At 43.4% G+C, this 15383-nt stretch overlaps 1 protein-coding gene across 1 annotated transcript in view; it reads left to right on the top strand.

Annotated features, from left to right (window-relative positions):
* Positions 1 to 15383, top strand: part of ADAMTS17 (ADAM metallopeptidase with thrombospondin type 1 motif 17) — a 149185-nt gene that overhangs the window by 53219 nt on the left and 80583 nt on the right. The window lies entirely within an intron of this gene.

Below are 15383 nucleotides of genomic sequence, written 5' to 3' on the forward strand. Positions count from 1 at the left end.
AGGAATCTTTTCATTGACCGTACAAGGTGTCAGGCCTTCTGGTGTTGAACTGCAGTAAGATGCTCTGAGCAATCCTGTTTCAGCATGTCTTGTGCAAATAGAAGAATTCTTTGCAGACTTTACTTACGAACTCAGAGGTTTTGAGTGAAATGTAAGGAAACCCATTGCAGACATGAACACAAAGAATAGCTGACGGGCTTTAAAAATGAAAACCAAGGAAAACTAGGTGCAAGTTTCTTAATTTAAAACAAAATCCAATCAAAACTACATCCACATTGGCAAAAATATAAATTTTGGAGAGCCATAATTTTGAGCTTTATTGAAGTCTTATTTCCTTATGAGTGTAGAAAAGCTGAGATTTATTATTCTTTCCTTAAGACTAACAAATGTCTGTGGAGATCACAAGCCCAGTTTGGCATTCACAGATAGTTTCTGATGTGGACTTTGGAAAAAGTGAATGGATTACTAATTGATGTGTCAGATTCCTAATCTGCCACTAATGTCATTTGGACTGACTGCAAAATACACCATTCCGGACAGCTGCACTGTGAAAACACAGATACACCATTAAATAGGTCCATTAGGATGAAATAGGTCCTATGAAAGTTGAAGGATGAAAGTTCATCTTCAGGTTTAACCTGTGGAGTTTTTGCTTGATGATGGGGTGAGTGACGTGATTTTTGTATTTAAATCTTCAAGTCTGTACTGATAATTTTGGGCCATGGACACAGAGGGAGCATCCATCTGTATTTAGACACAGTTTTTTCTGCACCGGATCCAGGAGAAGAATCTTGCTATTAAAAAAAGGTTACAGGCAGGGAGCTGAGTGAATGTGTATTGAGGCTGCAAATCATAAACTTTTTCCCAGACAAGACAGGACCCTGAGCAAGTCTTGTTCCTTCAGTCAGCTGGGTCAATAGTGGATGTCTTTGGAAACAGCACACTTGAGTGTAACCACAGTTTGTTGGATTTTATCCAGGATTTGCTGGGTGGAGTCCTGACCTACACAGAAGGGAAGACCCAGGGATCACAGTGGTCACTGAAGTGTTAAAATGTACAAGTCTGAGGTCTTCATATCATAAACAAAATATGAACACTGAGCATTTCTTACTCTCATCTTTCCTCAGATTTTCAGGGCAAGTCCATCCATAAAAGCTTAAAAATGCCCTACTTTTGTCACCAGGATGCTGCCTGGTGCTTCCCTCCTCCTCCATGAACTCCACCAGTGTGAGGCTGATCTGAGATTCACACCCTGAAGACCACCCTGAACAACCGACTTGAAGAAAAATAGTGCCAATTCCCCCCCTCCTAGTTCTCTTCGCCTACAGCAGTGACTTTGTTACGATTTTCAAGTCCTTTTCCAAAGAAAAAGTCAAATAAGTTTTTGAAACAAAAGCTGGGATTCATCCGTATATCTGTTATCCCGAACGAAGCAGGGTGGGCTGCAGCCAGTGGTTTTTCAGGACAACAATGCCAGCTTTGTTGCCATTCCTGTTTTTTTCAACAGCCTCAGTTTTCCTGTTGTGGGACAGGGGCAGGCTTGGGTGAGGAGGGAAGATTCCCATTCATGAGCCAACAGAACCTGGCACTGCCTGGATGGGGAGAGAATAGCCGGAGGCGGTGTGGCTGGGAGCCACAATGGGGCAGATGCCCTTAGGAAAGGGAATTAAAATCAACTGACAATGAGCAAGGAGCTGGCTCTTGCCAGCAGCCTGAAAACGCATGGCCTCAAACTTGAAGCTGAAACAGATGAGGACAAAAACAAGTCCAAAGGTAAAAAGCCCGTGATGCACAAATCGAACAGCTCAGGGCTTGGAATCAGACAAGAGAAGGGTTTGGAACCAGCAGGTTTCTCTCCAGTGTGATTATTTGCTTTAGATGTTAGATATTAATAGCTGTAGCTTGGTTAAAATTACTTCAGGGTGCATAATTATTTGCTGCATGATGAAGTATGGCCTTTGTGCTATGTCTCAAGCCTCGTGGTGTTGCAGGTAAGGGAAAAGCATTCTGGATATGCCCTTTGTGGCCTGATATTTGTGCTGATGGACTTGTGAATAAACTTGGCCTCCCTGATCTGTGTAGTTCAGCACCCAGCAGAGAGATTCATGCAGATGTACCAGAATGTGAAAACATTGCAGGCTGAGGAGGAATGTCCCTGAGCTGATCCCAAAGGTGCAGAATGATGCCCTGTAACAACTTACACCAGCAAAGCCCAGTCACTGTTGTGCAGCTATTGAAGTTTAATTCCTGAGAACCAAGCAGGAAATTGTCCCACTTCTCCCCTGCCCCACAGTTTATAAAGAATTGGTCATAATGCGTTTTAAAAATGAAAAGTTCCATGTGGAAGCTGAGGATCACCCCAGTAAATGTGACAGATCTTGCACACAGGTAATGCTGCAGAGTGCACACTGTGCTGATAGAACCCTGTTTCTTTTTCTGGAACAGCCTGTCCCATGATTCCAAACAGCCAAATTCATGGTGGTGGGGCAAGGGCAGTGGTTCTGGAAACCACGGAGAAATGGAGGGACCTCTGCTAAAAATTCTCTCCTTTTATCCTGGGGTTATAACATTTAGGTGCAGGATGTGGGATCTGAGAAGCTGTTTTAAAAGAAAAAATGCCAACAACCCTCTGACTTTTTTAGAGCAGCTCAGAAGAGTCTAACCCTTGAACTCAGGGCTTTACCAGTGGAGGCAGCTGAGTGTAGTTTCTGTCCTGGCTGACTTTAACCCTTTTTTTAAAAAAAAGCTCTCACTGGAGCTTCTTTTTCTTCTCTGTGTTTCTCTGAGTTAGTTCCACATTTATCAGGCAGGTTCTGCCTGACCTGAATTTCTGTGGAACATTTTTCTTTGTTGCTATTGCAGAAATACACCAGTGTGTCCCCAGGTTGCTTCTTACCTCCCAAAAGGTATGAAAACCAACATTACTTAAGTTGTAGAATCAAACATGCAGGAGCACCAAAGTCTCAATTTCAGGCAACTTTATCCAAACAACTTCAGTTATAACTCTGTTCCCTCTGTACTGCAAATGAGGCCAAACTTCTATTCACAGGGTAGGATTTCAGCATGTAGTTAAAGACTTTTCTTTAACACATGCCCACAGGCATCTTATTCACTCCTGTGAATTAATGTTTTACTGTAAGAGAGAACTCTTGGATATTACTGGATAGGGTAATATCCAGTTAGGGATGGCTCAGGGATGTAGCCTGTGGCTGACAGGATCTGCCCAGTGGCTGGATAAACCTCTCCAGTGGCACTGCTGGCATTTTGAGTGTAGATTCTGCCTTGTGTTGGGGAGCTATGGTTCCCTCTGTGCCTCCATAAACCCTGTGTGGCCCTTCTGACCATGCTGTGTGTCAGAACTCACATCTCTGCATTTGGAGTGGTGGAAAATCAAGGTCACTTGGATCCCAAGGTGCACTGGAGCCAGAGGCAATCCCATGCAAGCTTTATTCTTGCAAGCTCAGGTATTAATGACTTTGCTGCACCAGGACTTCCTGAGTAGCCGGAGAATTGGATTCAGGCAGTGCCTGCCCCAGCTCTATTCTCCTGGCGCCAGAATCCCCACTTTAAATTAACAGGAGGACGAAGCTGTTCCAGTATATTGCAGTCTCAGGAATACTGGGAGTGACTGGCTGCTGTGTAGACATACCCTGAGGCTGGCCAAAAATGCTGGCATCGGTCCGTACCCACCCTGGAGTTGCTAATTTTATTTTCTGCCATTTGTGTTGTAAATCTGTTGAGGAATGTCTCTCTCTCTCTGTGTTCCCAGGCTCCCTTTTCATGCTCCCCTCCTCCCAGGTTTCATTCTTCTTCCACAGATAATTGCAAGCACATTTTCACAGTTAAGTTGCCCTTCTCTGTACAACTCCAAAGGACATAATGGAACATTGCCTATTTGATCATATGTGTCTGTACATCAGAGTGTCTAACCAAAAGCAGTTATTTAATTACAGGTTCTGGTCCTGAGAAAGAATAGGTATATCCTAAAATTTCAGGAGATGCTTCTTCCACTTCTGGTAACACACTGAGGAGTCTGTTTTAGATAGAACAAATTATTATCATGTACCTTTGTAGCTTGATAGTAACTTTCTGAAAACCATGTCGTAAGTCAGTCAAAAGGAAGCAGAGATCAAAGACTTGTTTAAACATATTTAAAAAAAAAAAAAAAATCAATGGAGACTTCTGCCAGCATGGATGGTTTGACCTGGGGAGGAGGTGGTGGTGGAGCAACACTAAACAGAAGGTGTGTTGGCCCACTGTAAGACAGCATTGGATACCTGAGCAAGTTAATTTGAGTCCCAGAAATAGAATATCCCTGTGGTATTAACCTTGTTTCGGCAGGTTGTTTTTGCAATGGCAGTGGGATCACACAGAGAAAAATTCTAAAAAAGAGAAAATTATGTATGGAAATCACACAGAGAAAAGGAAGATTGGGGAGGAGAAATGGGGAGGTTTGGTAGTATCATGTGCTCTGGATAATAGGCCTGGGTTTGGGTGTGGATTTTTAGTTTTATGTGAAGCTTCAAGATATTTCCAGGTGCATTTACTGAACCTGCTAATCCTGGCATGGTGGCAGGGTACCTTCCCTCTATCATGATTATCTGCTTCACCTTTGTACCATCCAAATTTGATAGTTTATTTACAGTATTGGCATGTAATAACATTGGAACTGGGCGTGGGAATGTCCATGTCCTGTTGCTTTCTGCACTCTTGTGGCAAACATTAGTTCTGGGCAAGGGTTTCTATGGTTTTACTCTCTGCTTTGTGAAGGATCTCTGTGTAACCCCTAGGGAAGCAACATTCCCTTGCAGTCCCTCTAATTTCTTTGTTTTTGAGCATCTTGTACAGCTTTACTTAACATAATACAACTGCACCAAACAGGTGAAGGACAGCCATTTAGAAACACAATTTTCGTTTAATCAATAGCTTTGTAGCCTTGCCAGCTCTGCCTTTCTTTTTGAAGGCTTACTCTGCTGAGTAAGCCAGGGCTGTGTTAAGTAGCTGGGCCGTAATGATTTGGCAAATCTTGCATCTACTTCCTGCCACAAGGGTTCTGATTTCATACTCCACTGGCTTTGCTGGCAACAGCCTGGTGCACCCAGTGACCCAAAACACGGGGACAGTACAAGTCCCCATTGTGCAGCCTCCCAATATACATCAGCGCAGGAAACATTAGGTTTGTAAGTGCCATTTACCAAATAATAATTTGTTTTTATACAAGGGCAGTGATCTAGATGAAATATTTACTTTTCCACTAGCAGTTGGGTTCCAATAGCCTGTAACCCGTGCTGTCAGCCTGGCCTGCTGAGTTCAACAGGTTCCAGGTGAAAATGACTTCCCGAGCTGGGGAAGGTGATAAATCCCAGACTGTCACTTGGAAAAGCCTTTGGTAGTAAGTCAGCAGCAGCAACGCCAGTGGAAATGTTGTTGCCTCTAAAAATGTGGTTCCCTTTAGCTGTTACGTCAGTGGAAGGCTGTGCTGGTGTGGAACAGGGTTGGCTGCCTCTTGGCCAACAGTTGTGTTGGGAAATAAAATTCAGCAAAAAAGAGTTTACTGGAGAAATGAAATAAACAGGCCTGCTTTGTTCTCAGTGATCCCTTTCCATTTGCAAAATCCTCCCTACATCGGATGCCAGGCCTCTTTCCATTGCTGGATCCAGCCCAGCAGGGAGTTTGTTGTCTATGTCTTTACTTGAACCCCAGTTTCCAAAAAAGAGGAGAATAGCCCACAGTTTTCTCAGTTTTCTGCTTTTGCTCTTGCTTAGGTAAAACAAATGAAAGCAAAAGGAATATGATCATGATGGTTTGCTCTGACTAGCTTGAAAAGTTTCCTTCCTGCTGGGCTCTAATTAGCTCAGGGCCTTAAAAATGAGTATTTTTCACTGTACCTTCTTTCTCTGTTTCAAAGTGCACTGGGACACTCATCTAATACACCAGATTTTATCCACATATGGGATAGTTTGACCTCTCAGAAGTTTCTCATGTTCACCCTCTGGTAGCTGTTTCTCACCTGCCAGTGACAGTCCAAATCCTGCCTGGCTCTTCCACCTGCTCCCCGCTGGGCTCCCTTCCTCCCACCCTGCTGTTTGCCAGTGTCACTCCGGAGACAGCTAATGAAGTGACAGATTTCTAATCTAGATTTTAAATATTCATTTTAATTGCACACAGTAAAACTAGGCTGCAGGATGAACAAATGCTCCCTAGAAACAGTTTGCTTCTTAGTTTAGGTAGTCTCTGTACTTAGGGAAAGTATCTTTCCTTCAAAGGAAAAGCACAGCTTCCTTTCTTCCTCCTGAAGACATAACCACCAGCACTTTTCAGAGGGTGAATTTTTTCCTGTCTGCTTCCTCTTTCATCTCAAGTAAAGTGGATTGCTGTGTAACGTGGGGTAGATTTGGTCAAAGGCAGAACTCTTCCCTAACATCCATCATGAGCTACCATGAGTCAGCAGTGGTCACGTTTTGATAAAAATGCAGACTGCCTGTGTTTAGTAGCTTTAAAGAAATGCAGCAAACTGGGTTTTCCTACAGGAGCATTGTAACGACGACATTGTCATCAGCTTTCCTGCCTTTGTGTACAAGCATCACTTCCCATCTATTCACTTGAAGTGCCATCTCCACTGGGTATATTTTTTTACCTCTTTCTCCATTATTTTACTCTGTTATTGACACATTTCCAGTACTAATCCAGATATGATCCTGAGAGTTTTCTCCAGTCAAAGAAAAAGCCAACTTGTTTGCTTAGGAAAATATAGTCATACTTTCTTTTTATACTTTAAGTACTACTCTCCATACCTGCAGCTCCTTCTGAGCTGTTTATGGTGTGTGTTCAAGTAACCTTACCAGGTTTGCCAAATGTGTGATTGCAGGAGCCCCTCTGAGCACAATGAACAGAATCACATGAGAAAAGCTCATAGACATCTCTAGAAAGCTGTCACCAGATAAAAGAGACACACCCTGCACCTCTTACCATCTAGAGACCCTCTAAAACAGTATCTTATGAAAATAAAAGACTTTCTTCTTTCTCTGTAATTTGTCTTCACATTAACATGTTCAAGCCAAAGTTATTCAAAGCGAGAGTGTTTTTTCAAGTAGTTTTTTACTTTCCTCATGTCGCTTCCTTAGACAATATGAAAGCAAACTTGACTTTATTAGCCTTGAGGTTTGTAGGCAACCAGTCACACCCACTACCCAAAGAATTTCACTTCAGTATTGGTCTGAACATATCATTTCCAAATTGCTTTGATACCAAGCCATAATTTGCAACATTCCTGTTTGATATTGAGTCTCTCCCTGCTGATAAAATGAGTGAAACTGAGATAACTTGCTGAACTTCTACAGTCATTTACGAACAGCCAAGGCCAGGTGGTTCTGGTACTATAAATTATTTTAGCAGCTGAACCATTATGAAAAATCCCAGGAGTTTAGGGAGCCGGTGTGTGGGAGTGCCACTAATGGAAACAAAATTTTTGAATTGCATCATGCATTTCCTGTGCAATTTTTTTGCTAGGTAGTTCTGGTGGGTTTTTTCATTTTTGGAAGCAAAAGTGAGCCCAGAGGTTTGTTACTGTCTGCTGCAGTCACCTGTTGTGTTGGTGAATCAGTGCAAAAGGATCACATAAGGATGGATTTCTTCTTGCACTGCATTTGCGAGCCCACAGTGATTGACAATGTGGACCAAGAAAGAGGATGAAAAATATTTCTGTGAAGAGGACCTGCTGCTCTGAGAACCATACACCCTTTGCCTTGTCTGGGGACTGCAGAACACTTGATGCTGGTAGAATTTATATATTACATTCACTTCTCACCTTTTTGTCTTTTGATGTTGGCCATCTCCTCATTCTCACCTACAGGAATGGAGAATTCATCTCCCAGTGTGGGCAAGGCAGCCAGCATTCCTGACTCCCCCAGGCTGTCCCACTTCCCCAGCGCTCAGCTGTGGGTGGCTTCCTGATGGGGCAGAGTGTGGGACATCTGGGTTACTTGTGTTGCACATATTTGGCAAATATTCCACACCATCTCTCCCCTCTCCTTGGTTTTCTTTTAAGGGTGTCTTGTGTTGTAGCTCTGCATTCAGGTTTGGCACTCAGTCGTTTAATGCAGTTGACTGGAGGCTTTCAGGGGTTTCACAGGAGTTTTGGAAAAGTGATTGCGCACAGAGCATCCCCTGGGGTTTCTGACACTGTGAGTGACAGGGCCGTCAGTGCTCACTGAGCTTTTGTCTCTCTTCCCTCGTGGGTGGGAAATCCCACCCAGCTATCCCAGGGTTTGGTCTTTTTCCACCCTACAATTTATATTCCCTTTTCATCTTCTGAGGAAATGCATGTCACATTTTCAGAGGTCTCATTCTCACCCACTTCAGGCAGTGCTGAAAGCAAACAGCTTGTTACCCTTCAGCTTGTTTCTTCTGCTGTGCCCCAGGGTGCTTTCCAAAAACAAGGAGCTACAGATGGAGCACAGCAGCCTCTGTGGAATGAGCAGTCCTTCTCTGCCCACCACTGGTTCATTCATAGTCACTGTGCTCCTTCTGCAACAGTTCTCTGTGTTCTGAAACCAAATTGAAGCAAGAATTTTGTATGTACAAGAAGTGGATTTAATCTCTTGGAGGGCAAGGATACAGCTTAATGCAAACATTTTCATGGAGATATCCTCAGATGAATTATTTTTACTTTAGGGTCACAGCTCAGCTGTGATCATGACAAATAGCCAGTGTCAGACAAGCGATTCCCAGTAGAGAGTTGCTGATCCATGTTGTACAGTGAGTGTTTTTGGATATATCTGTGTTCACCTCTTCAGCAGGGATTGATTGAAGGAATTAAAGCAGTCCTTGACTCCTACTGGTGCTGTTGTGTCAGAAGACTGCTGTATGTTGTTGACAGGTATCAAAGCATTTGAGAGGGTGTAGAAATGCTCAGCATGTGGTTGGATGCCTGCATGGAGTTGGGAAAGTGCTTTAAGGAAGGAGACAGGAAAGATTTGTGTAAGATGCTAAATGGATCTTGGAAAGGAGGGAGTATTGAGATCAGAAGGAGGAAGGGTCTTTTCCTGAGGTAATGCTACCTCTTCGATGCTGAGTTTCTGCCAAGTTTATTTGTACATATATTGATCAACTTTAGCATTTTGTAGGACTTCGTATTTGGTGGAGCACTTTTTTTTCTGCCCCTGCAGCCTCAGAACCTGCCAGCTCTTACCAGAAACTGTGAATTTTTTTCAGGAAAAGGTTGGTATGCAGGGGCCACATCCTAGAAATCAGAAGCAGTGGAGAGAGGCCATTGGAATGGTGGATGTTCAGTTGTGTTGCAGCTGGATTCCTTCATCTCACCCAAGGTGCTGGAATACATCAGGCAATGCTTGTCCTGCCGTGAATCACCCACTCTGTGAAACAGCAAGGGCTCCTCAGAGAGAATCCCATGAGTAAATGTCTGTGAAATGTCTGAGAAAGGAGTCAATAATGTGAGCATGTGATGTTGCTGGGGAGAGGATCCTAAGATGATTCAGCCTGTTCTTCATGGCCTTGGTTAGGCTTCAGTCAAATCATGTAAAGGTCTGGTGTTTATGCCAGTGGCATTTAGATAAAATGTTTGAGTGTGAAACCCCAGTGGGTGTGCCTGCTATGTCACTCATGTTCTGCCTGTCCCTGCCATGTCAGTCTCATGTGCTTTCTGTCCCTACCATGTCACTCACGTGCCTTCTGTCCCTGCCATGTCACTCTCATGTGCTCTCTCTCCCTGTGGCACAAACTCGTACTTTGCTGCCTTCCAGATTCCAAGGCAAAAGAGCTAATCCTTTTTAAATGAAAACCATATCATAAAGGGCTGGATCTGTCATGCAGCTGAATAAACCACAGCTTTCCACACTGTTATTCACCATAGGCGTTCATGTGTTCTCACTCGCTGTTGTTGACTTCCTGGCTGCTTGATGAGTAGATAGCCATATAAAATATCTGGTTACTTCATTATTGGAGAGTGACATAAACTTGGTTATGAAAACAAGAGTCCAGTAGTCATGGCTCCCTTTAAATGTTGACTTTCTTGATTAAAAAAAACCCAAAAGTACAGCACCCGTCCTGAACACCCCTGTTCTAGATAACACTGTGTACACAATAACTAGCCTCGGTTACTTCAAATGCTTTAAGTAGGATCATCTCCCTCTCTTCATCACAGCTCCCCAAAATGCTCCTGACAGTTTCTGGAAGAGTCAAAGCATATTTAAGAAACAGTGTTTACATGTTTGAAAAGCAGAGGGTGAAAAAGCCTGTTTTCCATTAAGCCAATGCCCTTAGTGGCCACTGGTTTTGTAGGAAAGTTGCACAAGATGTTTCCTTGCCTCCTCCCTCACTGAGAGCTCAGCTCACCTCAGCACTTTCCCAGGATTTGTTAGTTTGTCCAAGCCTCCCTTGGGTCCCTCTGACCTCTCTGGCTGTCTCTGCCTCTCTTGGCGGCATCACCTCCCTGGGTCTCCCCCTCAAAGTTACTGTCCTCACTTTGCACTGCAGCTCCTATTGCAGTTCCAGCTCAAATGAGCACCCCCACTTCACTTCTTCCTCTGTTATGCCTTTATTCTCAACTGGATGGAAACCTCATAACTTGCAAGATTATCAGTATTTTATATTGAAATGTTAAACATGTTGAACCAGTTCAGAAGTAGGCATCTTTCCAGTGATGCAGCTTCAATTTCAAATGTTAATAAAAATTCCTAACATTGAACTCAATTTGGAAGCGGACAGCTCAAAGGCTGGATGATGTAGGGTGCTGTCTCCCACTCCTGCTTCAAACCCAGCCCAAGGCAGAAGCTGCTGAGAACTGTTGATGTATGTCCTCTGCTTAGTTTGGATTTGAGTTTAATGGCCATGTTTAATGTTCTCAGCTGCCAGCCATGCACCCTGTGTAACTTCCTTCAGTGCCAGCGTCTTCCTTTGTGGTTGACACTGGCTGCACTGCAGAGGTGGGACTCCCTTCTCAAACCTTCATTGAAACCCAGTCAGAGGTGGGAAGGGGAGAAATTTTGTCCTTCATATGGACATCGTTCATATGGAAAAACAGATGGCATTTGTGCATGTCTAAATAGCTGTCCTTCCATGGGGCGCTGTCATCCTGCCCACGCTGACATGCCAGAGCAGATGTATTACAGCTCCCCTTCTCTCTTCCATCTCCCACTCTGCAAGGATGTTGTCCAGTCTGCTCTCCCTTTGCATTTATATTTCTCCAGTGGGCTTTAGAAAGAAATCTTGTGCTTAGTCCTGGCTCTGCATTTATTGCTGGATTACTTGTGGGTGAGTCATGGCAAGCTGGGTCACAGGGAATGACTTCTCTCATATTCTCTTCTGAGAAGGTCATTGGTGACATGCAAGGCTGGTACTGCCTGTAGCTCGTAGCAATGTTCCCTTGCAGAAACAAAGCCTTTAGGAGAACATCTTCACACTAAGGCAAGTTACAGGTAGAGAAAGCATGCTGCCCAGCAATCAAGTATTAGCCAGAAATGTTAAAACCTTAGTGGTCCCACTGAGCTTTTCACTTGGAGCGTGAGGTATCACTGCCTTCTCCTGCCCCCCCCCTGTATTTGGGATCCAGCTGTAATGGGCTCTTTGATCAATTCTATGAGTCCTTGTTGGTCTGCAGGACTGACCCCGAGGAGCTCTTCCTATTTAATGTGTTGCTGAACTTACACACTTGCAAGTCTTTTTGAGTTGGTTCTTTGGAAAGACTCCTTTGGATTTCTATCTGTGGAAGTGAGAGACAGCCCGCTGTCCTCATTTCCTTCTTGGCAGCTAGACATCCTCCCTGCCCTTTTGAGAAGTGGTGCCTGAGGTAAGTCCAGTTGTGTGGAGAGCAATCAATTGTTTGTCATGCATGTTTAATAAGCATCTGGGGTGACAGCCAGGACACCTTGGGTAGCCTTGATAGCCGTGAGTTTCTAAAGTGATCCAGCGTTTGACTCACCCTGAGTTATTTGCAGGCAAATGGAATGGTTTGACTTTCAGGGAGGTGATGGAGGTGCTCTTACTTTGTGGCATTTTCACTTCTGCGTGTCTTTTTTTCAGGCTTCCCTTTTTCATATTTCATTCTTTTGCTAGCTACCCTTTTTCTGAAGGAAAGCTCTTCTGCTGCTGTTGATGGTATTTTCTATCAAACTTACCTCTTGTTACTTCATATCTCTTCCTGCTAAGGGCAAGTTAACCATAACAGTCCTGGGGATTTCTCCAGTGGTCTCTTATCAGCCACGGAGTTGCAGCTGTAGAAAAGATTTTAAGCATCTCCTAAATCCGTTTCCCCCAGCCCTTGGCATTATCCTCAACTCAGATTTGAGGTTTTTATCGAGGGTCATAGTGGTTCTGGTGAAGATTTGTGTACATGACCTCAAGAATCTGGAGGTGCAGCAGTGCCTTGAAGGCAGTAGTAGGCTTTCCACAGGCTTTGATGCACTTTGGCTCAGGCTTGTAAAGAATAACAGGAAACACTGGAAAACACACCAAGGGTAAACAGAGCAGTTTAGTTACATTAACTGTCTAGAGGAGAAGCTCCACTAATGACCCAAACAAACAAAGCAAGTGCATTCGTTCAGCATTGCTGTGGGAAGACAGAGGGCTGATAATTGAGTTTAGCTTAAAAGCGTTACACAAGAAACTGGCCAGCTCAGGCCCAGAGTGCAGTTCTGGCATCCTGACCCAGTTCTGATTGCTGCACAGGCTTCAGGGAGGCCAGAGCTCCCAGAGACTGCATGCTATTTTTTATTCATAGCAGTGGTACTTTAAAGCCTTGTTCTCCAACAAAACTGCATCAAAGAGATCTGTTGTTGCTGCCTCCCTGTGACTCCTGATCAGATTTGCCTTGCTGTGATTATGTTAACAGTCAGGACTCAAACTGGTCAGTCAGCTTGTTTCTGGCCTCACACATGATGAACAACAACAGTAAATGTGCTTCAGGACTCCTCCAGTGAGGCCCTGGTGTCTTTGACTGGTAAGCAATGCATTATTTATATTAGGGAAGAAGCTGGAGTGTGAAACCAGAGTCCCAGGGTGCTTACTCTGAGTAAACATTGAATGAAAGGAGTTGAAGAGCTGACAGTCTATGCTGTCCTTGCGTTTGTGGAATCTCATTGTCTTTAGGAGGAGAATGTGATGAACTGAAAAGCAGAAGTTTCCCGTGGGGTTAGGATGGAGGAGTGACTGTGCTCGTAACAGCACAAAGGGAAGCCGAATCCTGCTCATCCATAGTGGCTCTGCTGGCTTTGTGAAGGGTAACAGGCAGCATCTGTTTGTGGCTCCTGATAAAATGGACATTTATGTCTCAGGAAGCACAGAGGGCAGTGGGTTTGCAGGGCAGTGCAGTGTCATTTTGACATTGCTACTTCTAATCTAAGAGCTTTTCTTATCAACTCTTTGTTCAAGATCAGTTCATGTAAGAATAGCATTTCCCAAGGCAGAATATTTCAAGAGACTGATTACCTGCTTCTAATTCCACGTGAATTCTGAATAGCAGGTAAGATTAGATGGTCACAAAGGAAATGTAAACTGTTGATTCAGTTTGCACTGGTGTTTAGTACAAACGCACACTGCTCTGTCCTATTTATTTCTGTTAAAAGGAGGTGGACTATTCATTAGTGAAAAGAATCAGCACAGCATTGCATTTACTACATGTTTAGGAAAACCTGGTCCCTTTGATATAGGTGGAGACCTTGAACTTCCGAAAAGAATGTGTTAGCATGCTAGGGTATGCTTTAGTCCTGAAGGTCATTTAATCATTTTCTCAAGTGAGTCATTGTAAGGTAAAGTAGATGCTGAGAAAAGTTATGCATTGCCAATTAAAACAGGCTCCAAAGGTGCTGCTGGTTTCATTCTACCAGAAACTCATCATTGAGAGGCCAGGAGGGGTTCCCTGTGTACCTTGAGGCCACATCCCAAGCTAATAAAAACTGGCAAAGCTCCTGTGCTTAATACCAATAAAGGTATTCCTTTCAGGCTCAATTCCTTTATGCTTATGACTTTTAAAAGGATTTCTGTTAAGAAAACAGGAATGATTCAGGAATGGGTAGATTTCACACATGTAAGAATTGAATTAATTTCAGAAGAAGCCTGTAAATAACTTGAGGTGTGAGTTCTGATTCAGTCTTTATAGAGAATACTCTTTATCTGCCTCAAACCCCCTGCAAAAGTAAAGCTGAATAAGGTCTGGCAGCCTCAGCATTAGTCCTAGGCAAGACATCTTTCAGGATGTCGGGTTTAAAATAAAGTTAAGGACAGGAATGTACTAATTAGTTACTGCTACCCTTGTTTTTTGCCAACAAAATCTCACTTTCAACATATTTGACAAAAAATAATTGAAGTTAATCAGAAAGCTAAAGCATTTCTTAATTAACAACCCTAGACCAAAGACCAGTCTTTTCTGGAAGGGATAAAATCAGGGAGCCTAAAGCACTTGGGAAGTCAGGAAGATGATTTGTTTTCACCCTTTTGAGGTAGAACAGCTGATGTGCTGACCAGGAGACTGTTCAGGAAGCTGCCAGAACAGGAGGACTGCCAGGTCCCATCCCACAGAAACAGAGTAGGAACCCAAAAAGGGCCCAGCTTTGAGTCTCAGCACTGTGGCACTCACAAGGCAGACAAGCTGCAAGAAACCTTGAAAACCTGCCTGGTCTCCCTTAGAAAAGTTAACAGGATTGCTGCATGCCCACTAGCCTTCTAAACTGGCATTTTGGGGTGAACTTAGTTCTGGAAGATTCCTGACAAGCTCACATCCCTTGCTTCAAGGTACTGGGCTCTTCTTTTTCTGACTTTTAGGAACACAATCTTTAGATGGGCTTATTTGCATTGGAGAAATACTGCTGGAACTTTCATCCTAGCATGTGAGGAGTTTTCTCTATGTGTAGAAACAACATGGGTAAAATATATGGAGTGAAACCCAGGCTCTGTTGAAGTCAATGGCAAAACTCCCATTTACTTAGTGGACCAGGAATTTTACTCTTTACTGTTTCAAAGTTAGAGTTGCTAATAGACTGTTAGATAATTACTGCGTGCATCAAACAAAATGTGCTTGATATTAATGTTTCTTCATTGTTCAAAAACCACAAAGGTTTAAAAACAAGAATAACTATGAACTTCTGAGTCTAAAAATTATGTTAAATGTAGTTTTGCTAGAAATAATAATGTCCCTGGAGATAAACCTAAAATAATAGACTCCACTGTATAATCTTCACTGTAAGCTAAAAATAGCAGAGATGGTGGTTTAACCTAAGCCATAATTATCAAACTGCTGAAGGGGGTTTTGGTTCATTGCAACTAGAAATGGATGTCGTGTTTGGGCTCTGAACAGTCAAGTCCCACGACTGAGGAGAAGCAAAGCCAGGAGCACAGGCAGAAAGCAAACAGAAGCCTCAGATTTGTAGGGA

This window comes from Corvus brachyrhynchos, unplaced genomic scaffold, assembly GCF_000691975.1.
Source record: "Corvus brachyrhynchos isolate BGI_N302 unplaced genomic scaffold, ASM69197v1 scaffold200, whole genome shotgun sequence".
In the NCBI taxonomy this organism is placed as follows: Eukaryota; Metazoa; Chordata; class Aves; order Passeriformes; family Corvidae; genus Corvus; species Corvus brachyrhynchos.